We start from the raw sequence: 12,441 nt of genomic DNA, 5'->3' as shown, positions 1-12,441 counted from the left end.
ATGTGGCTTTGGGCCAGCTACTGTGTCCCCATCTATTTACAAGAATGGGAATTCCTGTCCTATCTGCCTCTTGGAACTGCTGTGAGAACCCCCAGGGAAACTTCAAAAGGTATCTGCTGCTCTCTTCTGCCTAGTTCATTCTTTCCTGGGTGGGAATATCCCCTTTATCCATCTGTATGTCTCCTGGGGATTGTCTGACATGGGGACTTGCTTGCTCCTCATTCTCAGACCTAGGCATGTGGTACAGACCTGATCAATTGTGGTATTCCACTCCCAGGTCCTCAGCAAGTGGTCCAAAGAATAGGCATCCCAGAAAGAACCAGAAATAGTCTACCCATGAAATTAGATATAAGCAGCCTCTAGGTCAGAAAGCATACTCTTCTTGAGTCACCATTCGTATGGAGGATGTGGGCTGGAGCTTAGCCACTGTCTTCAACAGCAGAGAAAGAGGCCGTCAGTGAAAAGAAGGACATATGAACAATGAAGAAAGAGCAAGTCCACAACAAAACCACTTTTGCAATCTTGCTACAACTCTCTCAAGGGTCATTTCAATTATTTCTCGCTCCTCTGTAGCATGCAGTGTCCAAGTTTATGCCTTACTCCCATTGTTCTCTTTCCACTCCACTTCCCCTGCCCCACTTCCAACACCTAAGTCTCTCCTTTGCAGCCTTTTCAAATCTCTCTTCCTTCAATTTCCAGATTTCTTTTATTTCTCCAACCCTTACCTATTTCCTTCTCCTCTTAAATTTTACCAATTATTACCAGGTACTCCATATTTTGGTACTTAATCATACACTATAACGATGTTATAGGTATCAGTCTGTGTTTCTGATCCACACCTGCTTTTGTAATCTAGTACCCAAACTTCTCTTTATAATAGATTCAGGTCTACTTGCTTACCAGCTCCTTACTAACTTTTAAACATTCAATCCATGTTCACAGCAAAATAAATGGAACTTTAATAGATAGTGCTTAATGTAAAAAACAAAACAGAATGTTATACCAACACCATTTAGAGACATTAAACATACAGTCAACTAAAACATGCCTCTTATATAAGCATAGACAAGCAAAAAAGGTATATATTAAACACAATAAGATATATATAGAATAAAGGTATAATTATAGGAGCAGAGTCGAGTCATGAAAGAGTTTTTTGCATTAACTCGTGGTGATGGTGTGCTGTAAACTAAGAGCATAAAATATCAACCCTCCCACCCAGCTGGCATGACTCAATGATTGAGCATTGACCTATGAACCAGGGGGTCATTGTTTGATTCCCAGTCAGGGCACATACCCAGGTTGCTGCTCCATCCCCAGTGTGGGGTGTACAGGAGGCAGCCAATCAGTGATTCTCTCTCATCATTGATGTTTCTATCTCTCTCTCCTTCTCCCTTCCTCTCTGAAATCAATAATATTTAAAAAATATATCAATCCTCCAGGTCTGAGGTTCTAAATAATTTCATAAATATATACCTATATTCTGGGTCACAAGTGTTATAAGATCCATCGACATTTTTGCAAATTGAAATCAGAACCCTCTTCAAGTATGCATTTTGTTACACAAATCCCACTTACACAATGAAGCCAAAGGATTGCACATTGAATGGATGTCAAACTAACAAAACCCAATGTAAGAAAATATGAATTAAAAAATTCTAAAACATACATTAAAAAGTTTGAGAAGCAATTATTTCTATTGCAAAAAAAAGTGTCCTATTTAATAGATAACTTGCTGCAAGGTTAGTTTACAATTGAGCAGTCCCATTTATGTGAAAGTGTGTTTCAATTAAAATGCTCCTCTTATTTACAAAATGTTAACTCACACCAATATTTCATAAAGAGAAGTGGCTCTATTTTTTTTGCTGTTCAATTTCTCCTTTTTCAACTTTAGTTTACATGTTACATGTCTTAATAATGAATGAGGTATGCAGTATAAAGTTTGTATAGAGAAGTCTAAGAACATTTATTTTAGAGTAATTTAAAAATGTGAAAATACATTTTACATGTCGTTTAAAATAATTTTTTGTTCATTCTTTAATGTTTCATGTGTTTTTTATGTGAGATGACAACACAAAGGCCCTCAAGAGTAGAGACACATGGTGTCCTTTTGTGTGTGTGAGTCCCAGATTTGCAGGGTTTGATGATGGCGGCTATCACACGAATGACGTTAATGACAGTAATAATGTCGATGGCAGAGGCAGTCAAGACAGGCAAGATGAAAAATCTTATATTTGAAATGGGCCCTTTTAAATTGTCATTTCTTCCTTTCCCCCCCTTTTTTCTCCATTGACAATCACAAATAATTTCAAACTACATTATGTTCCTTGACACAGGGGACCATAACTTAAATCACTAGTTCTCACCCAAGGTGTCATGGCATACTCATCTGTGCACAACAGCTGAGAAGGACCTTAAGATCAATCTTATTGTGCCATGTAAGTAATTAGAAATTAATAGGAAAAAACTTTAAACTGCGATTTTTAATAAAACAGAGTATCTCTGAGTCTCTGCCATGAATAATGTCACTTTCACTCATGTTCTTTCAAATACATTTTCTTGAGAGAGGAAATAATGAAGATATAACTGGTATGTTAAAAGTTGCACATAATACTCTTCTACTTTGCCTATATCACAGCCCTATGCTGAAAACCATCCTGGGTTCTCCTTTTAAATGACCCATCATCCCATAAACAAGAAAATATCTCAGTACTCCAGTCTGTCGCAATCTCACAATAGAAATCTAAACATGCTTTTCAATGGCAAAATTGGCCCAAAAATATTTTGTTGAATTCCGGATCCTAAAGTTTTGTTTGAAAAATATGGTCACCATGGAAATAGGCTAAAAATTATAATGTTTGTTAAATGCCATATAAAAGAGAAATAGAACCAGAGAACTATTATATAGACAGTTAATCAGGTATAAATCAGACATGAATCAGTGATATATAAAAATCCAGAGACATAAAAATTTTCTTTCATCAGAGCAATGCATTTAACTATAATTTCAACATTTTCCATCCTCCAAACTCGTTTTGCTATTTCTGTTAACAACAAAAAAGGAGAAACTGCAAAGGGCACCCAAGCTTCGAAGAATTTATAAGACCAAAAAGGGAGACATTGGTTATATTTGTACCTGCAATAGATTGCCAGTCATTTGCAGTGCACTGAATAAAGAATTGCCATTTTCAATTCACACTGGGGAGAGAGAATGGGGAAAGACTATAGGTAAAAGGAAAATGTCACATTCACACAAAATACTAAAAATTCGAAGCTGAGTGAGAAAAAAGTAGGAAGAAAAGGAGAGAAGGGGAGAAAGACTGTGGGTGTCAGGGCAACAGTGAAAGAGCAGAGAGACTAAATTGAGTTTTTAATTTTAAGAGGAGAAGGAATTAAATTCTCCACCAGAAAAATAAATCAAGAGAACTTTTATAGGGTGACTTATACATTAATAACCTACAGGAAGAGCTGAGCTCTCAGGTGAAGCCAGTTCAAGGACAAAAGGGCAAGCTTCCACTCTCAGCATACTGTCAGGGGATCCTCAATGCATTCACAGAGCAGAAGCACAGAATCCAGAGTTCGTAGAGACACTCGCTTGCATCCAGAACGTCTCTTGTGTGCATCTCTGAAAGGCTTTATTATTGACTAATGAGCTTCTCTGAATCACCTATTTGCTTTATTATTTGCAAGCAAACATACAATTATGCTTGTGCTAATTTGAGATTCCAACTTTTCATTTTCAATGCAGCTTAGTTAACGCATAAAACCTTACACAGTGTTCATGACAAAAAGGTTACTCTTTTATTCTTTTGTGCCAGTGATATTTTTTTTTGAAGTGAGCTTCACCAGATGTCATTTTCTCTAGAAACTTTTTTCCCTCCTTCCATTAGTGGAACAGTCTAATTACAGCATAATCAAAAAGAGAGGTGCACACGGCTGCCTGGCTGCGCCACATCCACACAATAGTGCCGAATGCGTCTTAACAGTCCAGTGAACTGTCAGCGGTAAAAGTAATTGGAAATTGGGGGCTATTTCTTCATGTACTGGTAGTGGGAGTTCTTGTGCTTTGTTAATAGGCAAATCACTCTCGGGAGGTAGGGAGTCTACAGTTAGTTTGTAAAGGCTCTTTATAATGTTGTTGTTTTTTTAAGAAGTTAAGACACTGCCTTACATGCTCCTAAATTTTTTTTTTCAATTATACATTAAATGACTTGGCATTTGAAGTAATGTTATCTACTGTTAATTCACCTGTTAGGAAATTGCCTCTCTCTAGAACCTGGGGTTAATAGAGTGCAAAAGACCATTCTTATCCAGGGGTGGGAGAGAGGCGATTAATTTACACTATAAATTAAAACACAGAAAATGGAAAGAAAACAGACTCTGAGTTCTGGCCTCACTCCTGAAAAGCCATTATGTTTTGTTGTTTTTTTCTGTTTTTAATTTGTTATTTTTATCCAGTTTAGCAGGCCTCTAATCATTTCAGGCAGAACACACAGCATGGATGAAACTATACATGAAAGAATATGCTTCAGGAAGCAAAATTAATTGACATTGCAGGGAACATATTCACAGAGTCCATGGAGTTATAGCTGTGTGGCTTCTATTCACATCACAGTAGAATCATTTGTCTGTTTAATATTTGCAGTAGCACATTTGAAAAGGAAAACCATGAAGTGCTAAGTAGCCTTGCTGACAAGCATGAGTCTTCTTTGTCATATTTCACCTTTAATAAAAACAGAGATGCTAGTATTGATTGAATCCATTTGTACCGCAATCAGAACCCGTTGCAAAGCAATGTAGGTCAGAAGATGGCTTCCAACACACGAGCCTGGAAATAACAGTTTATGGACCACAGTCCTGCTCTTTATGAAAAAAATTATCATAAATAATAAAGAGCTAATATACAAATGTTCATCACACCCTCATACCGTAAGGACTCAGACACAACACTGGGGAGAGAAGTATGGGGACCAGCCAGGCACAAATGAGCTTGCAAGAGAGGAATGGGGACCATCCAGGCTGCGGTCCAGGAGAGGGACAAGCTGCCTGCCCTATGGTCCTGGGTGCCTGTGGCTGTGGCACAAGTGAAGCTGCCCACCCATGGTCTCCTGTGGCTGCGGCTGGCCCAGGCAAAGTCAGCCCGGGTCCTGGATGCCTGCAGCCGGCCAGAGAGTGGGAAGCCCAGGTCCTGGGTGCCTGCAACTGGCCAGAGGAGGGAATCCTGGGTCCCAGGTTCAGGGCAAGGCAGAGGTGGTTAGGAGCAATCAGGCCAGCAGGGGAGCAATTGGGGATGATCGGGCCAATAAGGGAGCAGTTAGGGGCGATCAGGCAGGCAGGCAGAGGTGGTTAGGGGCGATCAGGCAGGCAGACAGGTTAGGAGCCAGTGGTCCAGGATTGCGAGAGGCAGTCAGACATAGGACATCCCCCCAGGTGTCCCAGATTGGAGAGGGTGCAGGCTGGGCTGAGGGACCACCCTCCCCCATGCATGAATTTCATACACCAGGCCTCTAGTTATCATAAAGTCTCTGGTGAATTAACAGTAACAAATAAAGAAAGAAAGATAGATATATACATAAGTTATTTTTTTTTTCATTTCAGGAGACAGTCCTTTGTTCTCTACTTTACTCACCTCCAACAATTAAATTTAACAGCAGTTCTAGTGACATGCACCATTTTAAATAAGCTACCTATGCTTACCTTTCAATTCCCTGACTGCCAAGTCCCAACATCCTTATGATGTCTGGTACCTCCCCAGGATCCCACACTCAGATGCTTCAAATGGGGTCTTAGCATTGCCCTTTTCCCTCCCTCCCTAGACTGACATAGGGAATATGTTTGATTGATCAAGTGCCTACCATTTACAAGTGTGGTAGCATTGGGCACATTGCTTAATTTCTTGAAAGCCTTGGTTTTCTCATTTATAAAAATGGGTCAACAACCTTATAAGGATTTGGGAAAAATTAAATGAAATAGTGGATATAAAGAACCCATCCCAATGCCTAGCATATAATAGGTACTTAACAAGTATTAAATATGACATTATTATCACCTTACCTAAGCACATTGCTAACCACATATTTGGAACTAAATACATGTTTGTTGAATAGGATGAATGAATTGCCATCTGCATCTGAAATATCAGAACAAGTCATCAATCAAGTAGTAATTATCTTGCAGCATAAAATATCAAGCAAAATGTATTAAAATTAGTTGCGAGGCCTCTCAGAACTCAGAATATACCAAAAACTACTGAATTGTACACTTTAAAAAGGTGAATGTTCTTGTATATTATTTATCTCAACAAAGCTGTTATACAAAAGTTCAAGGGGGAAATTTTAGGGCTAGTTTTTTTAAAAGTATATCTTGATTATCATCATTATTATAATTTGGGGGCTTTCCTTAGAAAGCTCTAAGAAAATACGTGCGACACTGTTGTAGAGGAGTTCCAGAAGAGAATGTGTTATAAACCGTCCTGATGCTTTCAGACATTTTTTTTATCTGAAGGCATGAGATTGGTTCGTAGAATTTTATGAGATTTCTTCCAGTTTTATTCAATAATGAACCTAAGACTTCTGTTGCCAAATATTGATTTTTCTTCTGTTTCTCTCTTGGGTTATATTTCTAAATAGAATATGTATTCTCTTTCTCAGCAGATGTAAGGAAAACTGTTTGTGGAAATCAAAATTCAGTGATAATATATACACCTGTCATCATGAAGAAAAGAATTGCTCCATGTAGGTAAATACCACACAATAACTGAAACAGGTTGGCAGCCAAGCCCCATATTGTGTTTTCCTAAACCACACTTGATAGAAATATCTTGAAAATGCTTTATTTTTCTGACTTCTGAAGCGGAGAATAGTGACCATCCCCTCCTTTTCTTCATGAAATAGGGTCAGCATTATGAATGTCCATTCCCTCTAATACACTATTATGCACCGTCCAGCTCTACGTTGATTTTGAATGTCCTACTCTCCCTAGATGTCAACAGTCACTTCCATTGTCATTGCAGAATGACTGCCATAACACCTTTTCATAGGTTGAAAGAGGGATTATTTCACTTCTTTCTTGCTCTCTCTCATGTTTCAACACAACCAACTTTAACATCAGTCACTTTTAGAGGGTGAAAGAGAGGCTTTTTTATAGAGAGAAAATGAAAATAAAAGACAACAATTGCCCTGCACTCCCATAACTCGACTGTTTCCCAGCTTGACTGGCAGGTGAAAGGCTCTTGAGTTCAGCCATCCTTCCTTTAAGGACAGATATAGCTCATTGTGGATTCAGTGTTAAGGAGTAGATGAATCCCATCTTTGTAGTCTCAGGAAAGCCAGAGGAGTTGGGACTTTATCCTCATAAGATGGACATATTGTACTTCTAGCAGCACCATTTTGTACCCCTTCTGCCACCTCCTTTCCATTAACACTAATGTCCTTTTCCTAAAGATGGTAAAGCAGGAGTTGGGGGAAAGGGGTTAGCAGATGAGGGAATACATGGTACAATGCAGGCAGAAGCAGAATTCTTACATTCGTTTATTTCCCTCTAAGACATAAGCAAAGAAATAGGAATTATTACAGTAATAGCTTCTTAATCTTACTTAAAGATACAACTTACACAAATTAGCATATTCCTCTGGCTGCATTATGGTGACCAAACAGAATTATTTTTTATTTATGCATCATTTGTCATCTTTGAGACCTGAATATTGACATGGTCTTAGCATCTGTTTTTTCTAAAGGAAGGAAAAAAAAAATCTGCAGAGAAAATTTTCTCCCAAACTGGCTGCCACCTGTTTCCCTTCTTTAGTTTTCCCAACACTTCAGTGTTCTATAATTGTAAATAAAACTTTAATAGCCTTTGCATCTGCATGGGTAGAAAATAAGATTGATAAGTGCTAAAATATCCTATCTAAAAAAGAGGGAATATGCTGACCGTCACACCGTCGCAAAGATGGAGGAGCCCACAGCCAATAAGGAGAGAATATGCTAATTGACTACCCTGCCCTCAAAGATAGCAGCACCCACAGCCAATAAGGAGGGAATATGCTAATTGACTGCCACACCATCAAAGATGGCAGTGCCCACAGCCACAAGATGGCCGGCAGGGAGGGCAGTTGGGGGGGACCAGGCCTGCAGGGAAGGGCAGTTGGGGGGGGACCAGGCTGGCAGGGGAGGGCAGTTAGGGGTGATCAGGCTGGCAGGGGAGCAGTTAGGCATTGATAAGGCCAGCAGGGGAGTGGTTAGGGGGTGATCAGGCTGGCAGGCAGAAGCAGTTAGGGGCAATCAGGCAGGCAGGCAGGTGAGCAATTGGGAGCCAGCAGTCCCGGATTGTGAGAGAATGTCAAACTGCCGGTTTAGGCCTAATCCCTATGGGCCCAAACCAGCAGTCGGATATCCCCTGAAGGGTCCCAGATTGGAGAAGGTGCAGGCTGGGCTGAGGGACACACACACCCCAGTGCACAAATTTCGTGCACCAGGCCTCTAGTTACAACATATTTTGGAATCTCAGAGTTTCTGTTCACTTAGTTCCTGGTCCACAAATATGCTATAAGGTTGAGTACTTATGACTTTTTTTCATAATTAAATGGGATATTATATTCCATAAATTATTTAGAAAGAATTAATTTAATTTCAGTAATTAAGGTTACTGTGTGTTTCAGATAGCACAGCTATTTTTACAGGTATTGGTCCCTGAGTGATTGTGTGGAAGCAAAATCCCTGATGACCTTTATTAGAAATGTAGAATGAAAAAGAAAGATTTGTTAAATGACTGATATTTCAAGGTAATTTATTGCTGCAACATCACCTATCAACCCTGACTAATATAGGCTATGAATCTAAAGATGGAGCAAATCTGTATGAAAGGGTGTTTAGCTTGAACTTTATCAAGAATTGTTGTTACTTGGGAAGAAAGTAAAGCATTCTAAGCTAGGATATGTGACTTTTACCAAAAGGAGAGATGTGATGTCCATGTAAGTAAAAGAGGAGAATGACAAATGTAAAGAAAGCATTAGAAAATACTGGGGAACATGGCTGGTCATATAGTATAAGACCAGGTCATATAGAGCCTTTGAAACCCAAGCATTACATAAGATACTTTAACTGCAAGTACAAAGCTGATATAAGACAAACAGAAGAAATTATTAAAATGATATAGAGGGGTTTAAACGAATCCAAATTCGGGAATGCCTCTAAGGCTCAAAAAAGTTGAGAACCAGATCTGGTAAAGTTGATAGAAGTAATGTCTCTTAATATCTCCCCTCTACTTCTTTTGAAATGTTCGTTCTCTCTCTCCTCTCTCTCTCTCTCTCCTCTCTCTCTCTCTCTCTCTCTCTCTCTCTCTCTCTCTCCCCTCTCTCCCTCTCTCTCTCTCTTTCTCCAGGCTGGTTTTCTCAGCTTTTACTTACATATTATAATTCCTGACACAGACTGGTCTTTTTGAGATGTCTATGTCATATCCGAGGAGAGATGACCTTCGGGCATGTATAGGTCAGATGACCACCCACTCTGCTATAGGCCAGGAAGGAGGATCACCTCATACATACAGGGATGCTGGGAGCTAACTCTGAACCAAGGGTCCCTCAGAGGGAGATTATCTTGTGGGCTGGACTGGCCCTAGCAGTTGCCCACTACAGAGAGTATAATAATGATTATTTCTTGTTTGATATTACAGAAGTTGAGTATTATATGGTCATTCTATTTCTTAATCAGTTAAAGGCATATCCTTTTTATGAAAAAAATATTATTTGCTAATGAAGGCAATCAAGTCATTTCCTCAAATTTTAAAGATAAATACACATTGACCTTATAACTTTAGTAAATGAAACATTATTGCGTCTATTTGGCCAATAATGGGAATTTCCCCTATCTTTAAACATTTAAGTAAGAAGAGTTTTCTGTGTAACTTTTCAAGCTATGAATAATATATTTTTCATATATTTTTCTCATTTGGAATTGATATCCTCTTTTGATTCAATCCTGTAGGAAATGATCATTGGATGCGGTTGAGAGGACCCGAGCCTGAGAGTTGGAAGACCTGTTCTGAAATTGTAATTCCACCTATCTTGGTTTGGAGTCCTTGAGCAAAGGATGTAGGCAGTGTGAACCTTTGTTTCCTCAGACATGCATTGATTTTTTTAAAAAATATTTAATAAACAGGGTTATGACCAACATAAGAAAGCATCATTCGGATCAGGCTAGCCACTAGAGACAAAGGACTGATGCATGTAGTCTCCCCACATCACATGATATCCTGTGGAACAATGTGATTGGCTGAATACCACTAACTCCACCAGGAGCCTAGGCTCCACAAGAAGGATCTTGCCCTCTATAGCTGCATTCCCTTCCTGTGGTGCTTTTCACTGTGGAGGATGGGGACACCATCTGAGTGTAGACACCAGAAACTGACTGGGGTGTAGCTGTTCTGGGGTAGCTCAATGACAGCAGCCCTGCACAAAGCTACCTTGTGGGGAGTTGATCTTTTTGTGACGCCAACCCTTAATTATTTACTATCTGAATAATTTTCTGATTCTAGGGTAGTGTCTGTCATTACCCATCAGCAAATAGAAAGGCACACATGATCCAATAGTCCTTGCTGCCATCTGTAATAATAAGAGCATAATATGCTAATTAGACCAGACACCCTTCTGGAGGACCTTCCGGATGAAGCCGGGTCTTCGAGGGAAGCCTGGGTCCCACGTGACAGAGGGAAGCTGGTGCCAGCAGTCAGGGGAAGGAAAGTCTACTCTTGCATGAATTTCATGCATTGAGCCCCTAGTCCAGGGGTGGGCAAACTTTTTGACTCGAGGGCCACAATGGGTTCTTAAACTGGACCGGAGGGCCGGAACAAAAGCATGGATGGAGTGTTTGTGTGAACTAATATAAATTCAAAGTAAACATCATTACATAAAAGGGCACGGACTTTTTTGTTTGTTTGTTTTATTCATTTCAAATGGGCCAAATCCGGCCCGCGGGCCATAGTTTGCCCACGGCTGCTCTAGTCACTTAATAAGAAGTTTAGTGCTCATGTTTTCAAAGAAATACATGTTCTCCCATAAGAACCAAAACTACATGAGTGTAAACCATGACTCCACTGGGAACACTTGCACTGACATTTCTGATTACATGGCCATATCAACATTAGTGTCCCCCATTGAAATCCTAAGGTGAAAATAATTTGCCTTTTTCCCCTTTTGTATTACCTATATCTTTCACAGTGCCTACATCAGAATACAGATATTCAATAAGTATTTACTGGACAAAGAACACACAAAATATTTCCTTGTAAAACAAACACTGAAGAAAGAGAAACAAAGATTTGAAAAGTAAGCATGCAAATGAGTAGCTTGAGACTTTAATAAAGTTCCACTGCTCTAAGGAGTGTTTTTCTGTAATAAGAACAATAGGGGTCTTTAAATAATATTATGTGCCCTTCCTGTCTAGCCAAGAAGCTTTTGCTCTTTTTGGCTAATACCTATCATCAAAGGGGATGTGATGCTTTGGATTTATTGTATTTGATATTCATTCAGCTCTTTACTCTGTAGATTTATGTCTTTTACCATCTTTGGGAAAATTTTTCATCTGTTATTCTTTGAATAAGTTTTCAATCTCATTCTCTTCCCTCTTTGGGGGACTCCACAGTCATGATTTTTAGTACAGGTTCCTGGGACTCCCCCCACCATCACCACAGCCCATTTTCTTTCTATTATTGAGATAAGGTAAAATCTATTGACCTATCTCTTCTCTGTCATCTCCACTCAACCACTGAGACCAGCAAGAAAGTTTTTCATTCTACTTACACATTTTGCCGTTTTATTAATTTCCATTAAGCTCTTTTTTTAACACTTCTATTTCTTTATCAAGATTTTCTATTTTGCCAGCTCAGTGTGGCTCAGTGGTTGAGCATCAACCAATGAACCAGGAGATCACAGTTTGATTCACAGTCAGGGCACACTCCCAAGTTGTGGGCTCAATCCCCAGTGGGGGATGTGCAAGAGGCATGATTCTCTCTCATCATAGATGTTTATATCTTTCTCTCCCTCTCCCTTCCTCTCTGAAATTAATACAAATATTTTTTAAAGAATTTTTGTGTGTGTTTTTTTCATTTGTTCCAAAGGAATACATAATTATTTATTGGATCATTTGACAATGGCAGCTTTAAAATCTTTGTCATTCATCTCAGTATATCATTCATCTCAGTATCAGCATGTGTTGACTGTATTTTCTCATTCAAGTTATGATGTTCCTGGTTCTTGGTTTGACAAGTGATTTTGTTAATGTACCCTGGTTACTTTGGATATTATATTATAAAATGGTGCATTCTAGGTAGTTTTTGAGTACACAGTCCACCTGTTTCTGTGTAGTAAGAGGGCCAGATGGTGTATGTTCTACTTCTCTAGGCCCCACTTTCCATCTCTCCACCACACAAACACCATCCCTGAAAAAA

This window comes from Myotis davidii, unplaced genomic scaffold (genome assembly GCF_000327345.1).
Source record: "Myotis davidii unplaced genomic scaffold, ASM32734v1 scaffold259, whole genome shotgun sequence".
NCBI classification, from domain to species: domain Eukaryota; kingdom Metazoa; phylum Chordata; class Mammalia; order Chiroptera; family Vespertilionidae; genus Myotis; species Myotis davidii.
This window is presented reverse-complemented; position numbering follows the sequence as displayed.